Source organism: Rhinatrema bivittatum, chromosome 1 (assembly GCF_901001135.1).
Source record: "Rhinatrema bivittatum chromosome 1, aRhiBiv1.1, whole genome shotgun sequence".
NCBI classification, from domain to species: domain Eukaryota; kingdom Metazoa; phylum Chordata; class Amphibia; order Gymnophiona; family Rhinatrematidae; genus Rhinatrema; species Rhinatrema bivittatum.
This window is the reverse complement of record NC_042615.1, coordinates 234,096,609-234,116,084: the sequence shown is the minus strand read 5'-3', so window position 1 is coordinate 234,116,084 and position 19,476 is coordinate 234,096,609. Positions and strand designations below refer to the sequence as shown.

General features: G+C 45.3%; 1 protein-coding gene across 7 annotated transcripts in view; it reads left to right on the top strand.

Moving 5' to 3' along the window:
* The window catches only part of MAEA (macrophage erythroblast attacher), a 218,616-nt gene that overhangs the window by 27,345 nt on the left and 171,795 nt on the right, over positions 1-19,476 (top strand). The gene's annotated exons all lie outside the window — the stretch shown is intronic.

Below are 19,476 nucleotides of genomic sequence, written 5' to 3'. Positions count from 1 at the left end.
TAGGAAAAGCATCTGAAGAAATTTGTGATAATGCCTGCTTTTCATCAGACTTCTTTTTCAGGTGTTGGTAAATAAATAGCCCCCTGGTAATTGGAGGGAGAGCATTAGTATCAGGGCTGGTGGTGATTGAATCTTTAGCCATGGGTGTTAAAGGCTGGGAGACCTAGCAGCTGAGCTGGCTCTGTAAGGAATCAGTGTTATTTATCCTTTGGGTCAGAGAGAGCTAGACAGCCTCTGCAGGCTACCTTTAGACCTGCTTTGAGTGTGTCCCAAATTGAGGGCTAAATATAAGGAGCCCTAGCCTGCTTGTTCAACAGCAGTCATCTTGGCTTGCTCTGGGAAACTGGTGTCAGCTCTTCTCACTTCTGTTTCTTGCTCTGTGTTAAAGCCCTGACTCCTGCTTGAGTTCTGTTTTCTTTTCTGATAAGTCCTGTTGGCCACACGCATCCAAGGGCTCAACCTGTGGGGAAAGGCAGTTGCCTCAGGCAAAAGATTGCTGGCTCTGCTCTTGAGAGTAATTTCTTCCTACTCTGAAGCTCATGAGCCCAGGTGTTGTACTTTGCTGAATTCACCAGAGCAAGGCCGTGACAGTTATTGAACCAGAGGCAAAGTTAAGACTGAGCAGTCCTGAGAACTCAAGAGTTAATGAAAAACATTGTAATAATTTCTGGGCTAGCTTCCTACTTTTCAGTGAAAAGTGGTCCTGCCTAGTTGTTTTTTTTAAGAGCCATAATATTCTATTTCTGGAAAAGATTATCCATTTAAGAGAGAATTATTGTGGGTTCTTTTCTAGTGCCCATGGCTGTATTAAAGAACAAGAACTGTGCAGAGCTTGGCAACAAAGTGGCTGCGTAAGTGGGCTTGTAGGTTAGGATCATCACTTATGGAGGGATGAGGAACACATCACCATGTTCAGGCACAGCTCCATGCTGTCCAGCTTTACAGAAACTCCATTCCAGGCTGCGCTAGCAATTCCCAAGAAGCCATTCCAACTTGAACCAGCTCACCAGAAGTCTCCATTCCAGGCAGCACCTCTGGCTCCAGCAAGTATAGTGCCTGTGATCCAGGCTAAATCAGCTCCTGTGGTGAACTTCTTCGTCAGCTGCCTACCTGTACTTGTACCAGTAAAGTCTGCAAAACCCGCAGTTACAAGTTCCAGCTGGATTCATTTTATATTTTTCTTGCAATGATACTCCACAGCTGCAGAGCCCCGCATAGCCTCCACTTCATGCACTAGGACTTTCCAGCCTATTCTGATTGTACAGTTATTCAGCCGCATCACTTTAATGAAAACCATACGTCATAACTTTGCAACCAAATTAACCTCCTACATTGAGAGTTTGAGGAACTTTTTCCCCTCCACGATCCAAGAAAGATTCTGTTGAAAACTGTGTAACTATAATTCATCATTTAGATGAAAAAGAGCTCAATGCTTAGATTTCCACTGAAACCATTTTTATAGTCTTTTGCCCATGGCACAAAAATCATTACTTTAGTACACAAATCATTACTTTAGTTCCAGGTCTTGGTGTCATTTTAAACAGTTTTTTGTCAGCGTATCTGCACATAAAAGCCTAGTTTCTTCAAATTTTTAGAATCTAAGAATGCTATGTAGACTTAAGCCATTATTGAACTTTGATGATAGAAAAATTTGCACTTATAGAATGGGTTTATTGTCACTTGATCATTGTAATTCTTTTTTGGGGGGTCTGTCTTCTAATATGTTAAGAGCCTTGCATATGGTTCAGAGCTCTACGGCACACTTGTTGACAGGAACTGCAGTTTGTGAATATATTTCCCCTATTCTTTTGGCATTGCATTTGCTCCCAGTATATTGGCATGCATGATTTTAAAATTTGTGTATTGATCCACAAGCTGTTAAACACCTCTCTTAATCTGTGGGTAAACTCCACCCTATGTATTCATAGACCAGTCTGACTTCTCAGATCTGCTAACAAAGGCCTGTTGTATGTGCTTTCCCCAAAACTCGCCTACCTATCACCCATGACTGTACTTTCTCGGTAGTGGATCCATTGCTTTGGAACACCCTTCCCGTACACCTCTGTCTTCAGGCTTATTCCAATTTAAAATAGATCTAAAAATGTTCCTGTTTTGTGAGGCCTTTGATTTGGCAGAATGATTCCCTTTTTTGTAGTGGTAGACTGCTGTGTTGCTCTATTTAATGCTCTATTTAGTCTCTCTTGATGTGCTCTGATAAGCAGATGTAATAAGTTGATGTGTTTGTGTGTTTTTCTGCTTTCATTTTTTTGTTCTGTACTCACTTATGTCTATTTGATACCCCACTTTGATTCGTGTAGAATGCAGGTAATCTGTTAAATAAAATAAACTGCTTATTATATGAACATGACCTGTTTCCTTCCCTGTTCAGAAATATTTTAATTATAAGTTCTTTGGGTCTGGCATATCATAGGCACATGGATTCTTTTGTTGAACTGGACACAGTAGCATAGTACTAACAGCAGAAAAAGACCAAATGGTACATCTAGCTTGCCCAGCAAGTTTCTTATAGTAGTTACTGCTTGCTCGTGCAGGTTACCCCCAAGCCTTATGTTAAGGTAGTAATCTTTACAATCAAAAACACGTGACTGTCAAACCCTTAACAAAATTAGTGCTAGCAATATTTATATGGGATGGACAGCCTTCTTGGTAATTCAGACAATGCTGCTTGAACTTGCTTTGCATTTGAACTTCGCTGTAGAAGCAGTCCTGTGCTTTTTCCCTTATGTCTGCGTATTTGTACTGAAGGTCAGCACAATTTGTACTGAAGGTCAGCAAGTTAGAGGCTTAGTTTGCTATGAACAGAATAATCTAGCAAGTGTGTTTATCCCGGGACAAGCAGGATGATAGTCCTCACATATGGGTGACATCATCAGATGGAGCCGTGACCCGGAAAACTTCTGTCAAAAGTTTCTAGAAACTTTTGGCTGACACACGGACATGCCCAGCATGCCATGATATTCTCAGCCACAGGGGTCTCCCTTCAGTCTCTTTTTCCGCTTTGCTGTAAGCATAGCGTACTAGGAGCTCTGAGATTTTCCCTCACTTTTTTCCTCACGGAAAAGATAATTTTTTCAGTCACAAAAAATTATCATTGGGTCTCCCTTCGACATAGTAATTGGTGTGAGTACTTTTTTGAATCAATTTTAGGTCGATTCCTGTCACCTTCACTCGGTATCCGCAGGTCATCGACCGTTCTTCAGCCTAAATTTTCCAACATGGCCTCTGGATTAAAAAAATGTCCAGATAGTTCGGTTACAATGTCTATTACCGACCTGCACAATGTTTGTGTTTTGTGCCTGGGATCAGGCCACGATGTCCGGGCTTGTACAACTTGTGCCCAGATGACACCGAAGGGCAGGCGTGCCTGGTTGGACAAAATGGAGGAGCTGTTTAAGAAACTCACTCCATCGTCTACGTCATCTCCAAGGAAAGTATCACCCTCTGTTGAAAAACATCGAGGAAAAAAGAGGACCAATGACCGTCCGTCAGCGACCCCCATCAGGATCCTCCATAGTGCCTTCTTCGACATCTAAAGAACATCGAGGAAAAAAAGACGCCATTGACACACCGTTCCATCACCGATCCATCGGAGGGAACGGCACCCGCATTGGCATCAAAGGACATCGAGCTGATGCCCAAGAGAGTCCGGTATGGAAAAATATGAATGCTGTTTTTTCTTAGACGTGCAGCAGCCACACGCCCTTCTGTGTCCGAGGAACTGAGGCGCGCTCCACCGGGATCGGTGTTACAGACTGTGCCACCACGTTCAGTCGTGGAAGTGCCAGTAGCGCCAGTCTTATCTTCTCCTGTGACAGTGGACCCAGTCCCAGTCTCCAGGGAAGAAGTGACTTCCATGGTCCAGCAGGCCATCATCAAGGCATTTTGAAAATTTCAGCCTCCCTTCATGCCAGCATCGGTACCGACACTGGCATCGACATCGGATCAGTTGATTTTTCAGCCTTGGCTGAATAGAGTCGACGCATTGATTGGAGTTTTTCCTCCACCGGCATCGACGACACAGACTCTTCCGGTGCGGCCATCGATGCCGAAACATCCACCGATGGTTCCTTTGCTTCCAATCCCAGGCTCATTGGAGGATGATGACAGGGACTCTGATTCCGTCCCGGGACCATCTGGCCTAAGGCCCCCTCGATGCCATTGCGTCCCGGTCCATCGGGTGACGCCCGACATCAATTGCCATTGAGACCCATCGATGCCTTTATTGCCTCCTATGCTACCAGATTCCATTTCAACCATCAAAATCTGCTTCTAAAATGAAACACCATCTGCAAACAGACCAAATGATTCTGAATCACCTTACCATCCTCAGTATACTCTTTGAAAGGATGTAGATACTGACACTGTTTCAGAGGAATTACAGTCTGAACCTTCACCAGAAGAGAGGAGGAAGTCCCCTTCCGAAGATTTATCATTCACAAATTTTATAAAGGAAATGGCGGACACAATTCCTTTCAAATTACTGACTGAGGAGGACACAAGGCACAAGGCTCTAGAAGTCCTACAATTCGTTGACGCACCATAGGAGGTAATGGAAATACCTATTCATGAAGTCCTGCTGGAACTTCAGCATAGGTTATGGGAGCATCCTTGCTCTGTACCGGCTGTAAACAGAAGAACAGACGCCACATACCTGGTGCAACATACCCCAGGTTTCCAAAAACCACAATTGCCTCATCACTCTGTGTCGTTGAATCTGCTCAGAAAAAAGCCAGGAAACAAAAGCCACACTCTTCTACCCCACCAGGAAAAGAACAGAAGTTCTTAGATACCTTAGGGAGAGAGGTTTTTCAGGGGTCCATGCTGGTATCTCACATTGCGGCATACCAACTTTATATGACACAGTACCAAAGAAACTTGTGGAAGCAAGTCCAAGATATTGCTGATGATCTCCCTCAGCAACAACAACTGGCTTTGAACACACTAATTGCAAAAGGGCTTGAATCTGGCAAACATGAGGTACGGGTAGCTTACGACCAATTTGAGACATTTGCCTGCCTATCAGCATCTGGAATCGATGCAAGGAGGTGGGCTTGGCTCAAGGCTTCTGACCTCAGACAAGAAGTCCAAGAGAGACTGGCAGATCTCCCATGTACTGGAGAGAATCTCTTCAGAGAAAAAATTCAGGCTACTGTCTCCCAATTGAAAGATCACCACGAGACACTAAGTCAACTCTCTAAACTACCATCGGATCAGCCATCCTCAATAAGAAAATCGACCAGAAGAGAAACCAGAAGACCCTTCTATAGGCCTAGAAGATATTACCCACCTGCTTCTTCAGCGCGTTCCTACCGTCAACCATAAAGGGGATGTGCACGCCAACCAAAACAGACAAAAACCCAGCCACCACCACAAACTCTCTCTACAGCGGGTCCAGCCATTTGGAATAATATGCCCACAGACCTCATACTAGAACCTTGTCCTCTAATCTTCTGAAAAAAAATTCAAGACCTGGCTCTTCCTCCAAGCCTTCCCCTAACTTTCAAAACCATCAATTCTCTACCAGACAGGACTCCGCCTATCTGACTAAGCACCCCGCCAAATTTAGGCGTTATATGTATTCCTCTGTTTCTTTGTTTCATTGCACTATTTAGTTTATTCTGTTAGGCTGTCCTTTGCCTCCGGCTAACCTAGCCCCCCCAAGTTAATACCTCCTTGTTATATGTAACTTTCGCTTCTGGTTAAATGGTTGATTAAGTTATACCCCTTGTTACATGTAAACCGATCTGATATGAATTTTATTCATGAAGGTCGGTATATAAAAGTGTTAAACTGGACCAGCAGCTGGTTTTTGAAATGAATCAAGAGAGCAGAAGCCTCTCCAAAAATCCCATGCCTCTCTTACCTGTCGGAGGTTGACTCCATCATTTCAAGCACCAATGGAGTCTCATCACAAAAGACCAATGGGTATTAGCCATACTAAATCGGGGATACTGTCTAAAATTCAAAACAATAACCCCCGCATTCCCCACCCATTTCACTTTGGACAAGCATGGTCATCACATCTCAACTTCAAATAGAACTCTCTACTTTGTTGACTGCTAGGGCTATTGAACCAATTTCCCGGTCTCAACAAGGCAAGGGGTTCTATTCCCACTATTTCCTAATTCCAAAGAAAACAGGCGGCCTTCGCCCTATCTTAGACCTCCACAATCTCAACAAATTTCTTCAAAAAGAAAAATTTCGGGTGGTATATCTGGGAAGCATCCTTCCATTGCTTCAACAGGGAGATTGGCTCTGTTCTCTAGATCTTCAAGACTCTTATGCACACATACCCATTTCCACACAACTTCGCAAGTATCTACGATTCGTCGTGGGAAGGAATCATTACCAGTATCGAGTCCTACCATTCGGACTAGCCTCTGCTTCTCGAGTGTTCACAAAATGTCTAGCAGTGGCTGCTGCACATCTAAGAAAAAAAACAGCATTCATGTTTTTCCATACCTAGACGATTGGCTAATCAGAAGTCCATCCAGGCAGGGAGCTCTGTCTGCCTTGAAGAGCACAATAATACTATTACACTCCCTGGGATTTCTATTCAACTATCAAAAATCCCACATAGAGCCGTCTCAACTCCTCACGTTCGTCGGAGCAGACCTCGACACCACAGTGGCGAAAGCTTTTCTTCCAAACGACCGTGCCAATAATCTAGCACGTTTGGCGAACTCTATAACCCAATACCAGTTCGCATCTGCCCATCAACTTCTAGTGTTACTAGGACACATGCCTCGACAGTACGTGTTACCCCTATGGCAAAGTTAGCCATGAGAAGAACTCAATGGACTTTGAAATCTCAGTGGCTACAAGCTTTCCAACCACTGTCATACACAGTTCAAATCACCCACCTATCGCTCCACTGGTGGACAAATCAAACGGCCTTGAAAGCTGGTCTCCCATTTCAACAGTCAACTCTGCAAGTCATCTTGACCACAGATGCCTCCAACTTGGGATGGGGAGCTCACGTCAACAACCTTCAAACAGAAGGGACGTGGACTACACTCGAAATGAAGTGTCAAACGTCTTAGAACTTCGAGCGATGCAATATGCCCTTTATGCCTTCAAAGACTGCGCCTCAAGCAAGACTGTGCTTATACAGACGGACAACACAATAGCAATGTGGTACATAAACAGGGAGGCACAGGCTCTTATCTGCTCTGCCAGGAAAGCGGTGCAGATTTGGGCTTGGGCTCTAGAGCACTCCATGCATCTCCGAGCAACTTATCTGGCAGGCATACAAAACGTCCTAGCGGATTATCTCAGTCGACATTTCCATCCCCACGAGTGGTCTCTGGATCCACATGTAGTGAGCAAAATCTTTCAGTGCTGGGGTCGCCCAAACTGAATCACAAAGTGGAAAGGTTCTGCTCCCTCCACGACCGTCGACAAACGTTCCCCCAAGGACGCCTTTGCTCACCCCTGGAACACAGGACTTCTATATGCGTATCCTCCGATTCCGCTCATATCCAAAACTCTTGTGAAGCTACAACACGACAGAGGAACAATGATCCTCATAGTCCCGTACTGGCCTTGACAAGTATGGTTTCCCATACTCCTCGACCTCTCGATCAGAGAACCAATTCACCTGGGCACAGCGCCCACTCTCATAACTCAGAATCAGGGCAAGTTGCGTCATCCCAACCTGACAACTCTTGCCCTGACATCTTGGATATTGAAAGCTTAATTCTGCAACCTCTTAATCTTTCACCTCAAGTCTCTAAAGTTCTCGTAGCTTCACGAAAGCCTTCCACACGTAAATCTTACCACTTTAAGTGGACTAGATTTACCAAGTGGTGCACACAAAAAGGTTTTGACCTTTTCTCTTGCCCCACTCCTTTACTGGATTACCTTTGCCACCTTTCGGATTCTGGTCTCCAGACATCCTCTGTAAGGGTTACACCTAAGTGCCATAGTGGCATACCACAAGGGAATAAGGGATGTGCCAATAACAATGCAACCCCTAGTGAGTCAGTTTATGAGAGGCTTACATCACCTTAAGCCTCCTATTTGACCACCGGTCACTGAATGGGACTTTAATTTAGTACTAACGAGACTCATGTGGTCCCCGTTTGAGCCTCTACACTCCTGCGATGAAAAATTTCTTACATGGAAAGTATTTTTTCCTAGTAGCCATTACATCTGCTAGGAGGGTCAGTGAGTTACAAGCTCTCGTCGCATACTCACCCTACACAATGTTCCTGCATGACCGAGTAGTCCTTTGCACTTACCCCAAATTTCTACCAAAAGTGGTAACGGATTTTCACCTCAATCAATCCATAGTCTTGCTTACTTTCTTTCCAAGACCACACACTCACCAGGGCGAGAGAGTTTTACACACCTTAGATTTTAAACGTGCGCTGGCTTTTTACCTGAACCGCATGGCAGTCCATAGGAAATCCACCCAACTCTGTTTCTTTTGACAAAATTAACCAGGAGTTGCAGTAGGAAAACAAGCTCTCTCCAACTGGCTAGCAGACTGTATAGAATTCTGTTATGAAAAAGCAAACATTTCACTCCAGAGGCGAGTAAAAGCACACTCAGTAAGGGCTATGTCTACATCAGTAGCACACTATCGTTCAGTGCTATTGCTGATATCTGTAAAGCTGCAATTTGAAGTGCACTTCACACCTTTGCAGCACATTACTGTTTGGACAAGGAAGGACGACAAGATTCAGCCTTTGGACAATCTGTCTTAAAGAACTTATTTCCAGTATAATATCAACTCTTTCTACATCTATCCTGCTGTGATTTCAGGCTGCCTCATTCTTTCCAGCACTACACCAGTTGTTGTGCTTGTTGCACAAGTTGTATGCTGTTGGTCTATGCAAGAATGACTCAGCCTGTAGATTGCTAATCACCCATATGTGAGGACTATCATCCTGCTTGTCCTGGGATAAAGCAAAATTGCTTACCTTGTAATAGGTGTTATCCCAGGACAGCAGGATGTAGTCCTCACAGAACCCACCCGCCACGCCGTGGAGTTGGGTCCGATATGTTTTTTATTATTTTATTTCGCTCATGCTTACTGTTACAAACGAGACTGAAGGGAGACCCCTGTGGCTGAGAATATCATGGCATACTGGGCATGCTCAGTGTGCCAGCCAAAAGTTTCTAGAAACGTTTGACAGAAGTTTTCTGTGTCAGGGCTCCATCTGATGATGTTGCCCATATGTGAGGACTACATCCTGCTGCCTGGGATAACACCTATTACAAGGTAAGCAATTTTGCTAAACATTTACAGAATACTACATTATTTTCCATAAAAATACTTTCTTATAAGGCAGTGAACTTCACATCTGGTATGCGAGTGCCACAACTAATGTGCTGTGCCATCCTTTTTTCCCCCTACTCAACCCTCCAACCAGTAGGAGGAGAGCAGCACTTTGAGCCATGGCTTCCTCCTTCGTAAGCTGGCTTCATTCTGAAGCTTGAATGCGTGGGACCCTGTAGTCTGTCTTGCCAGCACCATGTGCTCAAATTGCAAAGTAAAGCTGGCCAATAGAGATGGCAGACACATATAAGAAGCACCACTTTCTTTCTTCTCCCTTGAACAGGTGAAAGAAGAATAGGAAACAGGAGGAAGGTGGGGTCTGGGAGAAGATCAGGGGAGGAGAGTGAGACAGAATATTGGTGGAGGGGATCAGTTAGAACATTTGTAATGAAAATGCAACATTGCTAACTGTGTCTCAAAATAATAGAGTAAACTCAGGTGTGATGCGAATCAAGAAAACAAGGTTGAGAAGCATTGCTCTGAGGAATGGTATCCAAACAGATTTTTGTATATCTGTGTTTTCCGAGGACAAGCAGGATGGTAATCCTCACACATGGGTGACATCAGATGGAGCCTGATATAGAAAACATATGTCCTGCACCACATGTACACAAGGGCTCCCTCTTCAGTTTCTTTTTTTCCACGGAGCTGTGAGCCTAATGGTTTGATTGACCTCTTAAAAACTTGGCTTTCTGCCTTCTGGAAAACTTCGTTTTTGTAGCAGATTTTTGCAATCCTTTTTTTAGCTCTGTTGCTGGGTCCCTCTCTGTGCTTCCCCGTAGTGTCCCCAGTCAGGGTTTTCAGCATTTCAGCTAAGTTTCTTTTTGTGGTCTGTTCCCCCTCGTGGTGGCAGTGCCTCTGTGCCCACCGGCCGTCGACATATGCTGCCATATTTCCCTCTTTCTACACTTTTTTCTGTTTTGCCCCATCATGGCCACGTCCGGCTTTTGCTAATGCTACCAGTGCCCAAAGATCATGTCTATCACTGATCCTCATGAAGTTTGCATCCTTTGCCTGGGGGCATCACATGACGTTGGAGTTGCCGGTTGTGTGCCCAAATGACACTGAAGGGATGTCAGCTTCGACTTGACTAGCTGGATTAGCTTTTCGGGTTGAAGTCTGAGCCATTGGCATCTGCATTGGTGGCATCGAAGGACCTCTGAGCCACACTGATAGATACTTCACAAACGACACCATTTTACAGTGAGGATGAGGGTCCTTGTGACCCCTGGGGGGATGATCAAATGGACTCAGAAGAGGATTTGGATGGTCACCTGTCAGACCCCTCTCCTCTGGATGAGCGAAGGAATTCTCTGACTGAGGACTTAATATTCGCAGGTTTATGAGGCTGATGGCAGAGGCCATTCCATTCCAGCTTTTGATGGAGGAGGATGCCAGGCAAAAAAATGCTTGAGATGCTCCAGTTTGTGGAGCCTCCTAAGGAAATTGTGGCGGTCCCGGTGCACAAGTTCCTTAAGGAGCTGCTGCTGAGGATTTGGTAACACCCCTTCTCACATGATAAGCAGGATGGTAGTCCTCACATATGGGTGACGTCACTGGACAGAGCCCTATCACGGAAACATTTTCTGTCAAAGTTTCTAGAAAGCTTTGACTGACACTGGCACACTGAATGCACTGAGCATGCCATGATCCCTGTGACCACAGGGTTCTCCCTTCAGTCTTTTTTTTCCACACTGCAGTTTGCCTCGCGTTCAGGAGCTCTGTGAGAGATTTCTCACAACTTTTCCTCACGGAAACACTTGAAGTTTTACATCACAAATAATTTTTCCCTACACGGATCTCCTTTCGCATACATTTCATCGATGCTCGGTGACTACTATACCCTGTTTTTCGGTTGGTTTCTGTCACCTCACTAACTGTTTCCCAGGCTTTCCAACCGAACTGTGGCCTTCTTTCTCCCTATGTCTATTACCCACCGTCAGCCCCACGCTGCCCACAAGTGTCCTACCTGCGACTCCCACCATTTTTTCGGGGTTAGAGGAGAAGGGACATCCACGATTCTCGTTGGCGCCAGGGCCGCCGTCGATGTCATCGGTACCTCCATCGATTCCCTTGGTGCCCTCATCCATGCCATCGATGCCCCCATCGGTGCCATCGATTCAATCGCTGCTATCTATGCTTCCATCGATACTACTGAAACACCTAAAACCCAATGCTCCATATTTCGGGTTTTTAACCAAAGCCCCATATAATCCTTGGGTGCTAAACGTTGCCAGGAGCAGTGAAGGCACGGTGACAGTCCATCACCAATCGCCATCTGAGACGGCGAGGGCATCTACCTCAGCGCTGGGGACTGACTGAGCCGAGCACTGTGGGAATCGTAGTCACCGAACGGTGACCATCCGCCACAGTTACCAACCAGGACATCGGTGGCATCTTACTCTGTGCTTGAGAATGACCGGGCTGTTCCATGTTCGGTGCCGGCACTTATTCTGCACCGGCATCAATGTCCATTGACCCGGTTGCGAAGCGGGCTTGGCTAAACGAGTCCTGTGCTCCTCTGTACCTGAGGCGTTCCCCACCGACATCTGTGCTGGGTACTGAGCCACCACAAATTAATGTGGAAGTGCCAGTAACGCCTAGCCTGTCTCCTCTGTAGCTGCGCTACCATACCGGCTTACAGAGTTGAGCTGGACGTTTACGTCCCTCAGGCTGTCCTTGATGCCTCCTGAAATCTTCCAACAGCAGAGCCATCTATATTCGCACCACGGTGGCACCGCCTTGTTGCGATACCTGCCAACGACAGCTTAAGTCATCGCCACCGACTCGTCCTTCTGCGCCTTCATCAGGAAGGACAGTAAGCACTCTAATCCCGCTTCAATAACAATCCCATCGAGACCTGGTCACTAAAGGACCAGATGGTTTCAGAAGGTTCTCGGACGTGCTATCTTCCAAGAACCATATTTGTGTCACACATTGCTATATCAGCTATGTTCGACACAACACCAAGGGAACCTGTCTGCCAACAACTTGGGATTGCTTCGAGACGTCCTCGTTGCCAGCAACAGGACTCTGTAGTCAATAATACTCTGGCTTCTGGGGCCTAATTATGGCTCGAAGTCCCAGATACACTAGCTGACCTGCTAGACAAAAGATCCAGAAGACACGGCCTCAATTGCAAACCCACCTCGAGACCTGACAGCTCTCTACATTTTTTCTTGCACAGCAGAGAGATGTGGGAAGGATTATTACCGCTCACGCCCCAAGTGAGACCAACTGATATCCAGTTCACACCAGCTCCGCCAGTCGGGCAGGCTCCTGGTCTTTCAGCCTTGCCAGACATCAGAGCGACCATCCCAATAAAAACCAGGGCTCGGGGTACCGTTCCCCGTACGCAACAAAGCGGGGGATTTTAATCCTGCTAGTCCTTCTTTCAACAATTTTCTTCAGGAAGAACAGGTCAAAATCGTGTCTCTCGGCGCTATTCTTTTCTTACTAAGATAAGTGGGTGGCCTCTATCCTCTGGTCTTCTAAACACTTCATAGTGAGTCAACATTTTCAATACCAAGTTCCACCGTTCGAACCAAATTCGACAACTTGTGTATTTCACCAAATGCCTAGCAGTGACTGCTGTTTCTCTCCGAAGCAAAACATCATTCACGCTTTTCCTTGCATGGACGACTGCCTAACAGGAGTCAATCCAAGCAAGGAGCTCTCACTTCTCCAAGACTCACTATAAATCTTCTCAATTTGACTGGGATTCTGATCAACGACCATAAATCCCATATCGAGTGGTTCTGGGCTCTACAGTCGCAACAACCGCGCAGACATCCTGTTAAATACTTCACATCTATGCACGCAAGCCACATAGCCTCAGCCCATCAATTCTTTCACTACTGGGCCACGGGGTTTTAATTATCCATGTCACTCATATGGCCAGATTAGCCATGAGTACCATTCAGTGGATTTTCAAATTTCAGGGTCTCTAAGCCATTCAACCACTTTCTTCCCTGATCCTTATTACCGATCCAGTACCAAAATGCTCAGATGATCTTGGCCACGGTCGCATTCAACTAGGGTTAGAGAGCTCGAAACTATATCCTTCCAACCCAAGATGCGTCTATTCCGCTCCATGAAGAGTCTCAGATCACTTTCCTGGAGCTTCGAGCTATGCGTCATGCCCTTCTGCCTTCAAACACTGCCTCTCTCACAAAACTTTGTGCATACAGACAGACTGCATAGTGGCAATGTGGTATTCCAGCACACAAGCACCCTTAGGCTCTTATCTGCTCTGCCAGGAGGCCGCGCAGCTCTAGCTCTACGCCCTTGCACACTCCATGCATCTATGGGCCACTTTTCTAATAGGCATACCAAACGCACTAGCAGACCGTCTCCATCCTCACGAATGGTCTCTGAATCCATGTGTAGAGAGCAAAATCTTTTAGCGCTGATGTCAACCAACCTTTAACCTCTGCATCCAAATTGAACCACAGAGTGGACAGATTCTACTCCCTACACATGCATCGAAATGCATTCCCATGGACGCCTTTGCTCGCGCCTGCAACAAAGGCCTCCTATATGCATCTCTTCCCATACCGCTCAAAATCAAAACTCTCGTGATGCTACAACAGGACAAGTTTTCAATGTTTCTTAGAACCACGTCCTGGTCTTGACAAGTATGCTTCCCCATACTTCTCAACCTATCATTCCAGTAACTAATTCGCCTGCCCACAGGTCAGTCTCATAACACAGACTCACTGATGTTCTCAGGTACTCGTAGCGTCACAACAGCCTTCCACATGTAAATCTTCCCATTCGAAATGGCATGATTTACTACACAGTGTACACAAAAGGGTATTAGCCCCTTTTTCTGCACCACTCCATCTTTCTTAGGCTATCTAGCACACCCCTCGGATTCTGGTCCCCAGCCATCCTCCGCATGGTTACACCTCAGTTCCATTTCACCATACCACCCGGGAGTAGGGGATGCCCGATTAATGGCTCAACCCCTAATAGGTTGGTTTATCATGGGTTCTCTACCAGTTAAGCCTCCTCAATAATCACTGGTTACGGAATGGGGTCTACATGTAGTGCTTACAAAGCTCATACGCTCCCCGTTTGAGCCTTTGCATTCCTATAACTTTAACAGTCTATCATGGGAAATTCTTTCCCTCATAGCCATCACTTCTGCTTCAAGAATCAGTGAGTTACAAACCTTGTTGCATACTCATCCGACACTAGGTTCTTCTGTGACAGTGGTCCTCCGTACTCACCCTAAATTTCTTCTTAAGGTAGACACAGCCCCTCACCTTACTCAGAATGTACTCTGCCCACTTTTTCCCAAGGCCTCTCTTTCACCAGGGCAAGAGGTCTTTCCACGCCTTGGACTGTAAGCGTTCACTGGCATTCTGTCTAGACCACACTGCACTCCATAGGAAATACACCCAGCTCTTTCCCTCTTTAGCAAAGACAAGCTGGGAGTTCCAGTGGGCAAACAACCTCTCTCCAACTGACTAGCAGACTGTACCAAATTCTGCTAGGAAGCAGCAGGCCTTCCTCTCTACGGATGAGTGCAGGCACATTCTGTAATAGCTATGACAACATCGGTAGCACACTATCGTTCAGTACCAAATGCCGACATTTCCTAGGCTGCAACATGTAGCTCTCTTCACACATTTGCAGCCCTCTACTGCTTACTTATGGAAGTCTGTCAAGACTGTCTTTGGCCAACCTATCTTGAAAAGCTTCTTTCCAGTATAATCCCCAACTCCTTCCACAACTGCCTGCTGTGATTTCAGGCTGCCTCATCATTGCCAATAGCATACCAATTATTGTGCCTCAGCACGAGTTGTCTGCTATTGGAGTGTTGTAATATGAGTCAGCCTGTAGCTTGCTAATCACCCATATGTGAGGACTACCATCCTGCTTGCCCTGTGAGAAAGCAGAGTTGCTTTCCTGTAACAGGTGTTCTCACAGGACAGCAGGATGGTAGTCCTCACGAAACCCACCCACCACCCCGCGGAGTTGGGTCCGCTAACATTTTCTTATTTTATTTTTTCGCCTGCCCTTTTTGCTAACGAGACTGAAGGGAGACCCCTGTGGTCACAGGGATCATGGCATGCTTGGTGCACTCAGTGTGCCAGTGTCGGTCAAAGCTTTCTAGAAACTTTGACAGAAATGTTTTCTGTGATAGGGCTCCGTCCAGTGACGTCACCCATATGTGAGGACTACATCCTGCTGTCCTGTAAGAACACCTGTTACAAGTAAGCAACTCTGCTTTCACAGTGGCTCCAGTTAAGAAGGCGAACAGGGTTTACCTAGTTCAAAAGGCTGCCAGATTCGATAAGTGTCAGCTGCCCCACCAGTCTGCGGTGGTCAAATCCTTCCTCAAGAGGGCCAAGTGCTCTCTGAGCCATTCCTTTGTGCCCCTGGGGAAGGACCACAGAGCAATGGATGCTCTTGGGAGGAAGGTGTTCCAAAGCGCTATGCTTATTGCCCACATTGTTGCCTACCACCTCTATCTTTGTCATCTTCTGACAGCTTAACGAACAGAATGTAGTAGTTCAATCCCTATTGTCAGAGTGATCAGAGAATGACTGGATACTGATTCTACTAACAGTATAAACATCCTTATTACTCCCCGAAACAATTTTGCTCCTACCAACCAGCTTACTGCAAACAGAGCCGGCAACAACCACGATAACCCTTGTGAAGGGGAAGACACAGCGTGACATGTGCCCAAGTCACAATCACATCCTTCTGCAAAACTGCAATAGGGGTTTTAACTATTTCACCGCCACAGCCACAAATATCTGTTGGGGGCAGAATACATTTTCAGCAAGCCTGGAAGGAGATCACCACAGCTCAATGGGTCCTCGAAATAATTCAACAGGGCTATTATCTAAATTTTCAACACCAACCCAAATTGCCACATTTCTAGTCGCAACCTGTGGATCCCGACCATCTAGATCTCTTCAATTAGAAGATGTGGAAATTAATTGCCTAGGGGGCAATACAAATCATCCCGACTCAGGATTGCAACAATTCCTATTAGTTCCTCATCCCCCAAGAAAATAGGATATCTCGATGTCAGGGGGTGGAGTCAAGATGGCCTCTTGCAAGTAGCGTTGACTCAGCGCTCCCGTGGCGAATTTCCTTGCAAACGCTGTTTCTTTGATTAAACATGCCGCCGAAAAGAAAGGGGAAACTGAGGACCTATCCCTCCAGCTCCTCAGTACCCCCGGGACAAAAGACCATCGAAGAGTGCGCTCGTACTCACCATAATCGGGAGGAGCCGTGCCCCGCTGACGAATCAGGCAAGGAAGCAGCCGTTTCGCCTGGGGAACTATCCTTGAGCCCCCCCACTCCTAGGATACCACAAGCGATGCCGTTCAGCTCTCCGGAGGAAGCTGTTGCAGAGACACCCAGCGCAAGTCACTTAGGAGAATCCGCGGAGGGCACAGAAACTGGAGACCTGGACAGAGGAACCTCCATCTTACAAGGAGGGCAGACAGCCTTAATGTCGGTAAATATTGTGCAGCCCGGAGAAGCCAGCAATGGTAAGGCTGTCTTGATTCCCACTTCAAATGTTTCTTTGTTATTAAAACCGACTATGGAACATCAACAAGCTGATTTAACCCTTCCTAGTAAACCCGCGGTGGTAACAATGGACTCCTTATGGGAATTGATGGCCCAGCAAAATTTAGTCCTCCAAGGCTGTAAGAATCAAATATCTTTATTTTCTTCTAAACTGGAAATGGTTACTCAGACTCACGATAATAGAATCAAGGAACAGTCAGATAAAATGCAGTTAATTGAAACTCAAATGAAAGAAATGCAGAGGGTGCAAACGGCTACAATACAAGACTGTATTGCTTTAAATAAAAAAACAGAGTTGCTGGAAAATAGGCTGAGAAGGCTTAACTTACGGCTGTTAAACTTCCCCAAAATACCGGGAGAGCAACCAAGATTAACTCTGCGGAGATATTTAAATGAAACACTAAAAATCCCTTTTGAAAGTATACCAGCATTTAATAAGGTTTATTTCCTGCCACTTACCCGGATGAGAGAAGGGATGAGACAGAACCAACTGGATTTGGAAAACCTTACTGACTTTTTGGAGTCATCTACTACAGAGATCATTGAGAGAACAACTTTACTGATTTCTTTTATCTACGAACAAGATATGAACGTGATAATGAAGAATTATTTCTAGAACATGGGGGAGAAATTTATGGGCCAATTTGTTCAGATCTTCCCCAATCTGGCAAGAAGTACACAAGAAAGGAGAAAGGGTTTCCTGACACTTCGTAAGGAAACCAGAGAGATGGGGGCTACATACCAACTAAGATACCCTTGCAAATGTATTATTAAGTTTGGTAGTAATACATATGTGTTTATATCTCCTGAACAACTGAAATTGTGGCTCAATTCCCATAAAAGGGCGATGATAACATCATCGCCTGTTGAAGGTCCAATAACCTAGGTAACTTAATCAAAATGGTGATTAGAGCAAGCTAAGAGCAGTTTCTTATGTTTATTTCTGTAAAATATAATGAGAAATCAAAGCTTCCTTAGTTTCTAAATATCCACCCACCCTCGCAATATATAGGGGACTATAGAAATAATGTATTTTCTTTGAAAGTTATATTGTTTGTATTAAATTTTTTCTTTTCTTTTCTGTACAAAGATGGATATGCTTTGTAATTATTAAAAAATATCAATAAAGAGAAAATTAAAAAAAAAAAAGAAAACAGGATATCTCCGATCAATTTTAGATCTCCAGTCCTTAAACATCTCTGTCAAGAGAAATACAAGATGACATTTTTGAGCCCCATTTTGCCCTTCATCTAGCCCAATGACTAGATGTGACTAGATGTGTTCACTTGACCTGAATGATGCATATGCTGACATCCCAATCTGTTGGTGTTATTTCTGCTTGCAAGTGGTTCACTTCTACTACCAATACAAGGTCCTCCGATTTGGACCCTCCTCTCTCCTGAGAGACTTCACAAAATGTTTAGCAGTGGCTGTGGCACACCTCCATCACTCAAGGATACCTCTATTCCCCTACCTGAATGACTAATTGTAGTACAAAATGAACAAACCCTTTGGTATTACATGGAACAGACTACACTAGAGAAGTTGGTGTTTCTCTTCAATTAAGAAAACTCAGTGCTCTTCCACTTTCAATGAATACAATTTATAGGTATACAGATAGATTCCATGAACTCCAGAGCATTTCTCCCTCATGACAGTCCGCAAGCTTCGCTATGCAGCGCGCAGACTGCTGTGACACAGAAAAACCTCCGTTGGACATGTCCTGGTGCTGCTCAGATGCATGGCACCAACTATTCATGAAGTAGTCTAACAAAGCTACACATGCGTCTGTTACAATGGGGACTCGAGTCACTGGTGCCAGTATCCTCAGCCTTTGTTGACCAAAATTAAAGTTGACAAAAGCAATGATTCAAATCAAGTGGTGGCTGCATCCAGACACATACAACAGTGCTGCTTTACATCCTTCTCCGTACCAACTAATTCTAACATTGGATGCCTCCACAAAAAGGTGGGGAGCTCACCTTCTCCAGTTCAAGATGCAGGGATGGTGGAATAAAGAACAAGCATACTTGATAAATCTTAGAACTCTGAGCTGTGTGCAATGCCCTCAAAGCCTTCCAGTATCTCCTTTGAGTATCATCCCTAATATATAATCCACATGGATGTGTGGCGTGCCCTGCATCCTGGAGGAAAAAGATTATACATTTTTCTCTAACCCATAGAGGAAGTCTAATGCCAAAATCCTTAACATCCTCCAGTTTGCACATCTCCCAAGAAATATTGTGATTTTTCAAGAGATGAAGATGAGAATGTGATAACCTCTCCCCCCCCCCCCCCCCCCCAATGTATCTCCACAATATATTGCCTCCAAAGAACTCCTGAATTCGAGACGCAGGAACTGCCTCATCAATTGATTGTGGTTGAAATTGCTATCAAAAAGGCCTAAGGGTCTGAAAGCCCTTTCCTTGGTGCCACTGGAGAAGAATTCCCATGCCTTTTACCATATTTGGAGTGAGATTTACCAGGGAACTCTCATCAGTGCCTACATAGCTTCTTGCCAGCTATTTATGAGCCAATATATACAAAGCATTCTGAAAGATACAAAAGATTTGACCTGTAGTTACTAGTAAACAAAGGGATGGAGTGTA